Source organism: Meriones unguiculatus, chromosome 12, assembly GCF_030254825.1.
Source record: "Meriones unguiculatus strain TT.TT164.6M chromosome 12, Bangor_MerUng_6.1, whole genome shotgun sequence".
Classification (NCBI taxonomy): Eukaryota; Metazoa; Chordata; class Mammalia; order Rodentia; family Muridae; genus Meriones; species Meriones unguiculatus.
The window spans coordinates 56,051,192-56,065,068 of NC_083360.1; the positions used below are offsets into that span (position 1 = coordinate 56,051,192).

Consider the following 13,877-nt stretch of genomic DNA (forward strand, 5'->3'; position numbering starts at 1 on the left):
GTGACCAAAGAGCAGGCCAATCAGTTCATGTCAGATACAGCCCCTGTTCATATTACTATGGAACCCACTTGGATACTGAACTGCCATGGGCTACATCTCTGTAGGGGTTCTAGGTTATCTCTATGAATGGTCCTTGGTTGGAGTATCAGTCTCAGAAAACACCCGTGTCCAGATTTTTTTGGTTCTGTTGCTCTCCCTGTGGAGCTTCTGTCCTCTCCAGGTTTTACTATTTCCCACTTCTTTCATAAGGTTTCCTGCACTATGCCCAAAGGTTGGCCATAAGTCTCAGGATCTACTTTGATACCCTGCAGGGTAGAGCCTTTCAGAGGCCCTCTGTAGCAGGCTCTTGTCTTGTTCCCAGTTTTCTGTTCTTCTGATGACTATCCTCTTTGCCTTTATGAATGGGGATTGAGCATTTTAGCCAGAGTCCTCCTTCTTGATCAGTTTCTTTAGGTGTACAGACTTTTAGTAGGTTTATCCTATATTATATGTCTAATATCCACTTGTGAGTGAATATATACCATGTATGTCTTTTTGCTTCTGGATATCTCACTTCAGGATGATCTTTTCCAGTTCCCACCATTTACCTGCAAATTTCATGATTGCCCCCTTTTTTATTACTGAGTAATATTCCATTGTATAGATATACCATTATTTCTGTATCCATTCCTCAATTGAGGGGCAACAGAGATAACCAGAGAATTTTCAATTGAGGAATATTGAATGGCCGAAAAACACTTAAAGAAATGCTCGATGTCCTTAGTCCTTAGGGAAATGCAAATCAAAACAACAACACTGAGATTTTACCTTGCACCCATCAGAATGGCTAAGATCAAAAACTCAAATAACAACACATGCTGGAGAGGATGTAGAGAAAGGGGAACCCTCCTCCACTGATGAGGGGAATGTAAACTTGTACAACCACTTGGGAAATCAATCTGGAGCTTTCTCAGACAATTAGGAATAGCGCTTCCTCAAGATCCAGCTATACCACTCCTAGGCATACGTTCAAAAGACGCTCAAGTATACAACAAGGACATCTGCTCAACCTTGTTTGAGGCAGCTTTATTTGTAATACCCAGAAGCTGGAAACAACCCAGATGTTCCTCAACTGAGGAATGGATACAGAACTTGTGTTATACCTACACACTGGAATATTACTCTGCAATATTTTTTGTTTTAATTGCTGGAAAATATAGACGTTCACATGTCTATAAACATGTAGCTGTGCCACTATAACCCTATCTACACTTGTGTTTTAATTGCTGGAGAATTCCAAGTGACTATAAACAATCCACAATATAATTTTAAGGATGTGCCCTCCATAGTGCAAAAGATATTTGAAGTCATAGAAATGTATGCATGTATTTTAAGGTCTTTAAAACCCTTGGCTATGATCACTCATGAAATTATTTGGTATATGGCACATGCTTTTCAAATGCTTTATAATTTGATATTACATACTAACCAAAAATATTATTAATCTCTAAAATTTGCTTACCTTAATGTATAAGCTCTTTGTTTGAATAAAAATAAAAATTTAATTTCTTCTCAATGAAGAAATGAGTAGCATTTGAAAACTTTTCACAAAGTCATGAGTGAATGTGTTTTACCAGGTGTTCTTCCATACAGCCTCTAGTTAACTGCGATAAAAGTTAAAAATAGAAATAGTAAAAAGAGCACTGCCATGTTGCTTATTTAATGGTTGTTGTTATTTTTAGGGATGCATTTTCTCCAGGTATTTATGTACAAAAGTACTAAACTTCAATATTCTAAAATAAGACATTAACTCTGACAAATGAGTATTTAACACTTCACAATGGTTGTTGTGTGTGAGAGGAAATGTTTCACTAAATAGAGTTATGGTAGAATTTAATAAATTGCCACTATCATATAGATAAAAACTAACATCATAATTTGATTTTTTTCTGTTTGTTTGTGTGTGCATGAGTGTTCCTCATGTGTGTACATGTGTACAAATGAATACACTAGTATTTGTGTGTATTTGTGTGTGTGTGTGTGTGTGTGTGTGTGTGTGTGTGTGTATGATGGCTAGAAGTAAGCCTGGGTTTCTTAAGTTACCAGACCCTCTGCTTTTGTTGCTGGTGGTGGTAGTTTTTTGTTTGTTTGTTTGTTTTTGGTTTTGGTTTTTAAGATAAGGTCTCTTAGTTCACTTGAAACTTGTTGCTTAGGCTAGACTGGTTGGCTTTTGAGCCTCAGGGATACATCTCTGCCTTCACAGTGCTGGGATCATAAGGATGTACCAGCACACCACCCATTTTCATGTGAACTCTGAGGATCAAACTCAGGTCCTCAAACTAGCACAACAAGTATTTTTCCTACAAAATCAGATGCCCAGATGTCATCTTTGTTTTCTTATTCTGCAAGATAAAATGTATAAATTGGATGGAGTTTTGTATAGTGAATGCTTAGAAAAGCCCATCTTAAGTCATTGGAAAAATTGGTAGCAGAGATTGAAAATACTTGATTCTTGATGTATCACACTAAACTTCAGTTTCTGGTCTTTGCAACTGGCCTGCCCGCTGCCTACCTGGTAGGCCCTGTTCATCACCTTCCCACAGATGCTTCTGCCCCTCTTTCCCTTTACAAGTCACAAAGTACATTAACCTTTTAAGTACTCCAGGATCATCTTTCTAATGTCACCTATTGCCACTGTCACTGCAGAAAGAAGTGATAAAAATATTGTTGGTACATACTTCCTACTGACAGTTGTTAAGGTAAAGCCTCCCACACACAAGGATCCGTCTAATAATACACGAAGTACTTAAACTCCAAACATCAACTCTCAGTGGCCTTCCTTCCTGCTCTCTCTTTTAATCAACAGATGCCATAAATTACATTTTTGCAATAAAATAAAAGCTTGAGGTTTTAGAGTAAGTATTCATCTAAAACTAAATTAGAATCATGCTAAGCTAAATTAATATAAAATTAAAAATATTGGTATTATTGAAAACTAGAAGCAAAACTAAAGTATTTGGCATTGTAATGCAGAAGTAACAATTTTTTTAGTGTATTTCAGCAGCATCCTATGCTAGAGTATAGTATGCTAGAATACTCCAGGCACTATGCTTCATATTTTCTATTTTAAATGTAAACTTTAATTAAATAAGTGAATTTAAATATTAAAAATTACATTAGATTTGTGTTCCCTAGCTACATCTAGAGACACTAATAAAAATCAAAAGGATATTTTTATCTATATTACTGACATTATTATATTGATGAGATATAGTAGGCATGTGCATCATAAGTCACTTTGAGATTTACGTTTAGGGATTCAGAAGTATTATCAAACACATCTGATACATTTCTCTCCCAAAGGTAAATCCAAAGAGAGAATTTCAAGCATATATGGAGCCTCATGCCAAAGTGTGGCTCACTCCAAACTTAATTTAGCTTTTAAAATTATTTATGAGGTTAGACTTGGGCAAAGATATGAAATATTGGGACATATTTAAAAGGAGTCAGACAATTTAACATGATATACATAAATAATTATGTTTAGAAGGGGCACTTGTGAAAAAAGGAGCAGTTATAATATGGTCCATGCCATTGACACTGAGTTGGTTTTATCCTTGGTGCACTTCAGGAAATTGCATTTCACATAAGACTTTAATATGTACTTATCAAATATATCACTCTTGTTTCTCAGATATTTACATTTGGAAGCTCATACAGTTCACAAAGTCCTATGTTAAGAATTGGTTGCCAACTTAAAATATGTTACTGGAAATTTTATAGATCTAATATCCTAAACCTATCAGGTCAAAGAAGAAATACTATAGCATCACTGTGTGATCAAGTAATATAGCCCAGCATTGTAGTTAGTTGTTCTGTGATACTAACCTTTGCAGAACACATGTCATTTCCTGGAAGCCTGTGGAATATTCTGTTTCCTTATCTTATCTCTGCATAATTCTGCTAGTTAATTATAAATCATATGCATAAGAATGCTAAAGAGTCTAAAAAATTCATTCAAGGGCACACAACCAAATAAGTGAAAGAGTTGAGATTCAAACACAACCTTCCTTAATCTGCAATGAAATACACCTTCAGACTTAAAGTGTGTGTGTGTGTGTGTGTGTGTGTGTGTGTGTGTGTGTGTGTATGTATGTCTGGTTGGCTGCCTGACTGCCTGGTTGCCTGGTCAGTGGGAATCAGAAGAGAACAACAGATTTCCTGCAGCTATAGTTGCAAGCAGTGCTGGGCACCTTACATGGGTACTGGGAACTAAACTGTAGTCCTATGGAAGAGCAGAATGTGCCGTTAAATGGTAAATCACCTGTCCGTTTCATATGCAATGAAATAAAGCTTCCGTTTTATTCTGCTTAGAAAGAACTTAAATTTACAACGTCAAGAAGCATACACATTATGCAGCACCATCCAGCTGTAAATAAAAGTGAAATGACAAAATTTTCAGGTAAATTGAATGTAGGAGGAAAGATCTTTTTGAATAGATAACTGAGAACCAGAAAGAAAACATGGCATGTTCTCCATCATCTTTACTTCCTAAGCTTTAAAAGTGGTTATTATAAGCTGAAATAACTGTAGCATCCAGAAAATTAAAATAAGACCACGGAGGACAAGCGATAGATAGGGGCATAACAGAGTACAAGTGATTAGAAGGGGGAAAAGAAAAAGCAGTGAGGAGTCTCTAATTAGGTAGAAGGAAAGAGATAAAGAAGAAAGAGGAAAGAAGATAAACCGACAGTAAGGAAGTCTGAAAAAGCCAAAAGATGTCATACTATCATCTAGTTACTTAAAATCTTCCATAATACAAAAGCCACAGATAAATGCAGACCTCATCTTTCATCAAAGAAGTGTCTCTTTGAAACTGAAGACCATTTCAAAAATGCACAATCAATCAAAATTTAGAGAACAAGTAACTGTGCTGTGCCCAGTCTGAACTGATATACCTGTGGTGCAATTTCTGCACCTAAGGCTCATGGACAATTGCAGATGAGGGGGTGCAATAATTTTAAGAGTCTAAGGAACAGGACGTTTGCTATGAGACTGTGTTGCCTAGAAATGTCAGAGATGCTATATCCATAAAGCCTTATCAGCATAGCTACATAAACAAGAACTGGACAGTGATAACAACAGTGAACATATATATATATATAACATGATATACATAAATAATTATGTATATATACATAATTATATATGTAATATATATATGAATACACATACAAATATCTGTGTATGTAACAATAAATTTGAGAGAGAACAAGCAAGATGTGTGGGAGGGAGGGGTTGGAAAGAAGAAAGTGTAGAGGAGAAATCCTCTATTGCATAAAACAAGTGGAGATAAGAATAAGCTCTCAATTTCAAAGTGAACCATCAGAACTTGTAGATAAGTTCTAAAGTTTCCAGCTTAAAGCTCTAATATTCAATGATAAATATTAAGGCATGGCTACCCATCAGTGTCTGCCTGGTCAAATGCTAAATTTACACTATGTATTATTTATCAGATGTTTTATTTTTTGATTCTAGGAAAAAACTTCATAATTCATAAGGTTTTATAAAACATGTAAATTTTTATAATATATGAATGATTTTAACATGGGTTATCACATACAATTTCTAAAAAATTATAAATAATGACTGTAAAATGAAAAAAGTTTGAAATCTTTCTTCCTTTGAGACTGTCAGGCTTATCTCAGAAGCACAGCTCTTTTTATCTTTGCAGGCAACACATGTGAGGGAAAAGCTAAATGCTTCCTTAAAATTCTGTATGTTGTAAGTTCTCACTAAGTCACCAGTAAATAACCAAGTGTTACAGTAAAATCTATCACTAGATAGAGTCCTAGCAGGACAGACACCGCCCTTTTACTGGGACTCAACAATGTTCACACTATCTACCTGTTTTTCCAGATCAGATTTTTTTTTGTTTTGTTTTTTGTTTAACAAATGAGGTTTTAGACACAGGGAAAGTTGGAGTTCTAGACTGTCCACTATCTCAAATGGTATGCAATGATAAACCAGTAATATTCAATTACTCAGTGCACACTGACAAATTATTTGCCTACCATTATTATAATAATAGTGAATGTAAAATTGAAGTGTGGACTACACAAACGTGGTATGCTTTAAAAGAAGTAATGTTTTGTGACTGATGCTTTTAAAATATCTGTGTGATGATGGTGACACCACTGACAGCTAGGAAAATTTCTTCACACAATGTTTAGTAACTGCATGACTAATCTGACAGGTGTTTTAGAGCCTGGTTTGATTCATCTTTACATTAAGACAACCTCTTATTTTAACAAGCTTTATCGGTAATTGGAATAAGAGTAATCCATATTCTTGGTGTCATGGGACTAATTTTGGCAGCAGCTTGCACGTGGAAGTGAACTGTCACAGAATGTGGAAATGCTGCTCTCATCTCTTCTTTAATGTCTGGCCAGGTTCCAGGTCCTTCTGCCTCCTGTAACAATCATGTCCGCCACTCTCTCTATTTTTCGTAAACCCACTAGCTGAACCATAGGTTGTGACATACAGCGTGATTGACTGGAGGAATGGAGACGGGATTCCATTGTATTCTTTCCCCTACTACACTGCTACTACTTTCCCTCTACTCCGTTCTCCTGCTGCCTCTTTTCAACCTTCCTTCTGCCTGGGCTGTCCCTGCGCATGGCTCTCATACTTCATTTCTCACTGCTGGGCTGCCTGGAAGAACTGACAAAACCTGAACATAGATTTCAAGGCAGCTCTCTGGTCAAGCTGGGGAGTGTAGGGTGGGAGGAAAACGTTTCTCTGTAAGTAAGTGGTACAATCTTTTAGGGTGGGCTGCCAGCAACAGACCAGATGGCACTGAGGAACTCGGGGCTCTGAAGCCCTAGTTAGGTGGCAATGGGGCTGGCCTGACGAGTCGTGGCTGTTTCAGGAACAGCCCTAACAGAGGCTTACTAGAAGCTCCTGAACCCAGAGATGCAGAAGAGGGACCCTGGTTTTGGCTGGGCAGGCAGAATGGCTGCTTTCAGAGCGGGCAGCCTCTTGCTCCCTAAGACCATCACTGCACTGTGTGCCTGTAAGATGGCAACAGCAATCTGTGCTGACATGCTGGTGAAAAGCAGAAGCTTGGCTAGGCAGGAAGCCAAGCTTGGGGGTTCAAGGGTGATCCTTCCTCAAAATTAATGGAGTTGCTGGCAGTCATGGTTGAGGAGTGGATGAGATCTAATTTGCTTTGTGAATCAGAGACTTACAACTCCTGGGCAGTGGGAGGAGTTTTGAGGGTGAATGTGTTTGATTCCCTGGTGCTAGGGGTTCTGGGGAATACCTGAATACTCTGTTTACATTTAAATCAAGTATTTATAAGAGGGGGAAAGCAGTACTAAATTATCCTATGGGTGGGAGAGAATCTCTTGGTACAGTTAAAGGTCGTTGGTTGAAAGCCAAGAGTCCAAGACAACTTCTAAAAATTCTATTTATTTATTTATTTATTTATTTATTTATTATCATTTATTCACTTTTTATCTTGGCTGTAGTCTCCCCTCGCCTCCCTACCGTTCTCCTCCCAGTCCCACCCATCCTTTATCTTCTCAACCTATGCCCCTCTGGTAGTCCACCACTAGGGACTTCCTCTGTGGCCTTGTGAGGCTACAGCCCTCCACCCCTCCGGGAGAGGTGATTGAAGATCCTGCCACTGACTTCTTGTCAGAGACAACCCCTGATCTCCTCACTAGGGAACCCACTTGGAAAATGAGCTGCCTGTGGGCTTCATCTGAGCAGGGGATCTAGGTCCACTCCATGCATGGTCCTTGGTTCAAATATCTGTCTCTGCAGGACCCCTTGGGCCCAGGTATTTTTTTTTTTTTGGCTCTGTTGGTCTTCTTGTGGAGCTCCTGTCCCTTCCAGGTCCTTCTATCTCCCCATTCTTCCTATATTAGCATAGGGTGGGTATCTCCAGGAATCCCCAGGTGCTTGCTGACAGGTTTCTTATCAGGGCCAGTCCTGCCTGCAATCTTCCTTGAGAGCTATTTGACCCTCCTTAGAGGATCAGGTGTCCCCCAGATCAGGGAAAGAGGGAAGAGGGAACCCAGGTAAGAAAGGAAGACCAATCTCAGAGGCTATCTGGAAATGCCTGACTTCTACCTTAATAGCAGAGTTCCACATTCTCTCTGCTTCTCCATGCCTACTTCTCTCTTCTGCAGTGACAGAGATAGAACTATAGCCACATACAGCTTCAAAAGATGTTTGCCAGTGAGTTCCAGAGTGTCCTGATGATAAAAAAAATGATGGCCTGCTAAGCTTGCAGACAGGAACCTGGCAGAGGTGTCTTCTGAGAAACTCTGCCCAGCAGCACCTCAGAACAAATGCTGAGAGTAACAGTCAAACATTGGGCTATGCTTAAGGATCTTGTGAAAAGTTGGGAGGAAAGAGAAAAGGACCTGGATATGATAGGAGCTCCACAAGAAGACCAACAAGGCCAACTAACCAGGGTCCAGAGGAGCTTGCTCAGATGGAAACATCAACCAAGGACCATGTATGAACTGGACCTAAGACCCCTACAAAGATGTAGCAGATGGGCAGTTTAGGCTTTATGTGGATCCTCTAGTAAGGAAAGTGGGGAATGCATTGGGCACAGACTCACTTGATAGCTTTTAGATCACTTCCCCCTGGCTAGACTACCTTACCAGGCATAGGGGAAGAGGACTTGCTCAGTCCTGATGCAACTTGATTAGGTGGTCTGGATGGGAAAGAGAGCTTCCTTTTCCTGAGGAATAGGTGAGAGGGAGGGGCAGAAGAGGAGGGAGGGAGAGTGGGACTGGGAGGGAATCAGGGATGGAGCTACAACCAAGATGTAAAGTGAATAAAAATAAAAAAATGAATAATTTTTAAAAATTCATTATAAAATTAGAAAGTGGTAATAACTGTATAAGATTCCAAAACCACAAAATCACGTTTTATTATTAGCACTAAAGTATGAGTTTTATGATATGAGAATTATATTTCAATAACAATATGCTTTTTTAAGTTCCTTAATTCACTCTGCTGGCTTTATTTTATTTCTTAAATAAGTTAAATAAAATGTATTATCCTAAAATTTAATTGTGTTACACATTACTGAGGAGGCTCAAATTGAATAGGTCAGTACAGCCTATTCAATGTTGATACTCATTTAGAAAATAAGAAATAAATACAAAATAACAGCCTTTTTATATTCTAAAATCTGTGAAGAGTCAAGACAGATCATTAATCTTTGGGATTTTGCAAAGATTTCAACAATTAAAGCCTATATGTAAAAAACTATATATACAATATGTAAATCCTTTAAAGGTGTTGTCTATAAACATGACAGGGTAACATTTATATATTAGCTTGTTGATCATCTTATGAATTTACTGTCCTGACTGGACATCAACTTTTAAACTTTTTACAAAATCTAAAATATCAAAATGAGTAACTAACATTTTCATTAAAATGACATAAAGTGAAATAATAACTGAAAATTAGGAGTATCAAAATTATAGGAAAACAATATTAAGCAATATAGTTTTAGTGTGTGAATTAATGTCTCAATATCAAATATATACAACTTTTTTTAAAACAGCTTTTCAGGAGGGCGGAGCCAAGATGGCGACTAGCACACACAGTTTCTGAGCGGTGGGATACCTGATCTTCTGAGTTGGAGAATGGAAGGACCCCCAACCCAGGAAAACCACAGCGAGGCTTTCTGAACAACAGGGAACATCGCAGGAGGTGAAAACTTTGGTCTCCGGTCACCCAGAGACTTGCTTGGGGAAGGAGAGAACCGATCCTTTGTTCTTGTGGCACTCCCTTCCCCCAGACCACCTTCCTCCTCGGCACAGCGGCACAGCAGACTCATCTTTCTCAGCGCAAACCTAACTGCCTGGGGTATACAGCCGCTGAGACGGAGCCCAAAGCACTTTAGCGGCAGACAAAAGCCAGCAGTACGTGCCCCGGAGTCCCAGATTCGCGCAGCAGCGGTGCACCATCCTCCCAGGGAGCGAATCTGCTAGACACCATACTAGCTCCACAGGATCACCATCACTGACAGTACGGCCCGCCCAAGCACACAGTGACAGAGAATACGCTATATAATCACCAAAACCAGGCAGAAACGTCATACAACCTGGACACACCAGGCGCTGGGCCTCCCAAGCTTGGAGAGCACAGTGAAGAGACCCCAGGACTTCCCAGAAAGCATCTGGACTAGCAACCCAGTCTCCAGTTACAGCGGGACATGGCGGCGGAGCAGCACTGAACTGGCAGGGCACCACAGCCCTCCAGTTTAAGACTAACCAGGGCCAAACCAGAGAACAGAGAGCCTGGTTACCCCATCCCTGCTGAAGTGACCACCCTGAAATCTCCAGCTGCAGCAAGACCTCAGAACCTGGCAGTGACAGCAGCACAGAACTGGCGGAACACATCAAAGAAGCAGGGTCAAACCAGAGAGCAGAGAGCCCTGGATACCAAGATCTCTGCCAAGAGACCTGCCTGTAAGTGAGTGCACCCTTGAGAATCTGCAGTTCCCCAGATCCTGGGTCCTTCTAAATCAGAAGCCAGGCATCGAACCCCCCTCCCACCCACATACCCACTTTGGGAAACAGAGGGGCACTAGGGACATTGAAGTTCCTGCCCTGTGGGCCTGATTGAGGAGTTAAGACAGTTAATGCCAGAAATTGCGCTGCGATCATCATTAGCGCCTGCAACATATACAGTGCAAAGCCCCTCCCACACACTCAAGGGTTCAACATTAGCCATCACTCTGTCCCTCGAGAAACTCATCCACGCACACTTACACACACAGACACACATGCGCGCGCACACACACGCTTGCATTTGCCCTGTTTGCGCCTGCGTACTTTCCTCCCACAGGTACAGCTAGTCCTCAGCACACGCTGAGAGTGCTCAGCTTCCTGAAGAACTCTCCAGATACCAGAGAGACAGCACCAGTCTGATCTGCAGAATCCAAAAACAAACAGGGAAGGTTTCAGATAAGCCAATGGCCAGGGGTAGGCGAAAGAACACTTCCAACATAAATCAGGACATCATGACTTCACCAGCAAACCCCAAAATCGATGGATACTCCAATTCAGCAGAAGCACAGGAAAATGATTTTAAAGCCATGCTTGCCCAATTACTTGAGGCTCATAAGGAGGAAATGAACAAGTCTTTCAAAGAGATGGCCAGTCAATTGGAGGCAAAGAAAGAAGAAATAGACAATATCCTTAAAGAAACACAGGCAAACATAGCCAAACAAATAGATACACAAGTAGAGGAAAAATTAGTGGCATATAAGAAGGAAATGAAAAAAGAAATAGAGGCCATTGTAGAGAGACAGGAATCCAAATTCAAACACATGAAAGAAATGGTGCAAGGCATGAAAACAGAATTAGAATCAATAAAGAAAACACAAAATGAGAAAACCCTTGAGCTGGAGAACTTGGAGAAAAGATCAGGAACCACAAAAGTAAGCATCACCAACAGAATACAAGAGATGGAAGAGAGAATCTCTGGAGCTGAAGACACACTTTCAGAAATGGATACTTCTCTCAAAGAAAAAGTAAAATCAGAAAAGTTCCAATCACAAAATATCCAAGAAATCAAGGATGCTATGAAAAGACAAAATCTAAGAATAATAGGAATTCACGAAAAAGAAGACTCCAGACTCCAAGGTCCAGAAAATATTTTCAAGAAAATCATAGAAGAAAATTTTCCCAACTTAAAGAAAGAGATGTCCATAAATATACAAGAGGCCTACAGAACTCCAAATAGACTAGACCAGAAAAGAAACACATCACGTCACATCATAGTCAAAACACTAAATCTACAGAACAAAGAAAAGATATTAAAAGCAGCAAGGGAAAAAGGCCAAGTAACATATGAAGGTAGACCTATCAGAATCACACCGGACTTCTCATCAGAAACTATGAAAGCCAGAAGGGCCTGGGCAAGTATCATGGAGACTCTAAGAGATCACAAATGCCAACCCAGACTACTATACCCTGCAAAGCTTTCAATCAACATAGATGGAGAAAACAAAATATTCCATGACAAAACTAAATTTACACAATATCTACACAGCAAACCATCCCTACAGAAGATACTAGAAGGAAAACTCCAATCCAATGAAAACAAATTTACCCAAGAAAACAGGGCATACAGATAATGTCCCAACAAAAATGAAAAGAAAACAAGCAAAGAAACAGGGTTAGATCATCGACTCTATTACAAAAAAAACTAACATGCATTGGTCAATATTATCTATCAATATCAATGGACTCAACTAACCAATAAAAAGACACAGGCTAACAGAATGGTTAAGGAAACAGGATCCAACATTCTGTTGCATCCAAGAAACACACCTATGCAACAAAGACAAACACTACCTCAGAGTAAAGGGCTGGAAAACTGTTTTTCAAGCAAATGGTTCCAGAAAACAAGCTGGAGTAGCCATCCTAATATCTAATAAAATAGACTTTCAACCCAAGTTAATCAAAAAAGATAAGGAGGGCCACTATATTCTCATCAAAGGAAAAATATCCACCAAGAGGACATCACAATCTTGAATATCTATGCCCCAAATACAAGAGCACCGACATTCGTAAATGAAACATTATTAAAGCTTAAATCATACATTGATCCTAATACCTTAATAGTGGGAGAATTCAACACTCCACTCTCACCAAGGGACAGAACAACTGGACAGACACCAAATAGAGAAATAAAAGCACTCACAGAATCCCTAAATCAAATGGACCTAATGGACGTCTACAGATCATTTCACCCAAACTCAAAAGAGTACACCTTCTTTTCAGCACCACATGGAACCTTTTCCAAAATAGACCATATAGTGGGCCACAAAGCAAGCCTCAACAGATACAAAAGGATTGAAATAATCCCTTGTATACTATCTGACCACCATGGACTAAAGCTAGACATCAACAACAACAGAAACAACAAAAAGCCGACACGCACATGGAAACTGAACAACTTACTACTCAATGACAGCTGGGTTAAAGAAGAAATAAAGAAAGAAATTAAAGACTTCCTAGAATTCAATGAAAAGGAAGGCACAACATACCCAAATTTATGGGACACATTGAAAGCAGTGCTCAGAGGAAAATTTATAGCACTAAGTGCCTGCAAGAAGAAATTCGTAGCATCACATACAAATAACTTAATGGCCCAACTGAAAACCCTAGGAAAAAAAGAAGCAGATATACCCAAGAGGAGCAGACGGCTGGAAATAATCAAACTAAGGGCTGAAATCAATCAACTAGAAACAAATAAAACTATCCAAAGAATCAATGAAACAAAAAGCTGGTTCTTTGAGAAAATCAACAAGATAGACAAACCCTTAGCCAAACTAACTAAAAAGCAGAGAGAAACTATCCAGATCAGCAAAATCAGAAATGAAAATGGGGACATAACCACAGACATTGAGGAAATCCAAACAATTATTAAGTCATACTACAAAAGCCTATATGCCACAAAATTTGAGAATCTAAATGAAATGGATAATTTTCTTGAAAGATTCCATCTACCAAAACTCAGTCAAAATCAGGTAGAAAGACTGAATAGCCCTATATCTCCCAAGGAAATCGAAGCAGTCATTAACAGTCTCCCCTCCAAAAAAAGCCCTGGACCAGATGGCTTCAGCACAGAATTCTACAAGACCTTCAAAGAAGTGCTAACTCCAATTCTCCTCAAGCTATTCCACAAAATAGAAACAGAAGGAACACTACCAAACTCATTCTATGAAGCCACAGTCACCTTAATACCTAAACCACACAAAGACCCAACAAAAAAAGAGAACTTCAGGCCAATCTCTCTTATGAACATTGACGCAAAAATACTCAATAAAATACTTGCAAACCGAATCC

At 39.3% G+C, this 13,877-nt stretch overlaps 1 protein-coding gene across 35 annotated transcripts in view; it reads right to left on the minus strand.

Moving 5' to 3' along the window:
• The window catches only part of Ptprd (protein tyrosine phosphatase receptor type D), a 2,581,289-nt gene that overhangs the window by 1,393,994 nt on the left and 1,173,418 nt on the right, over positions 1–13,877 (minus strand). The window lies entirely within an intron of this gene.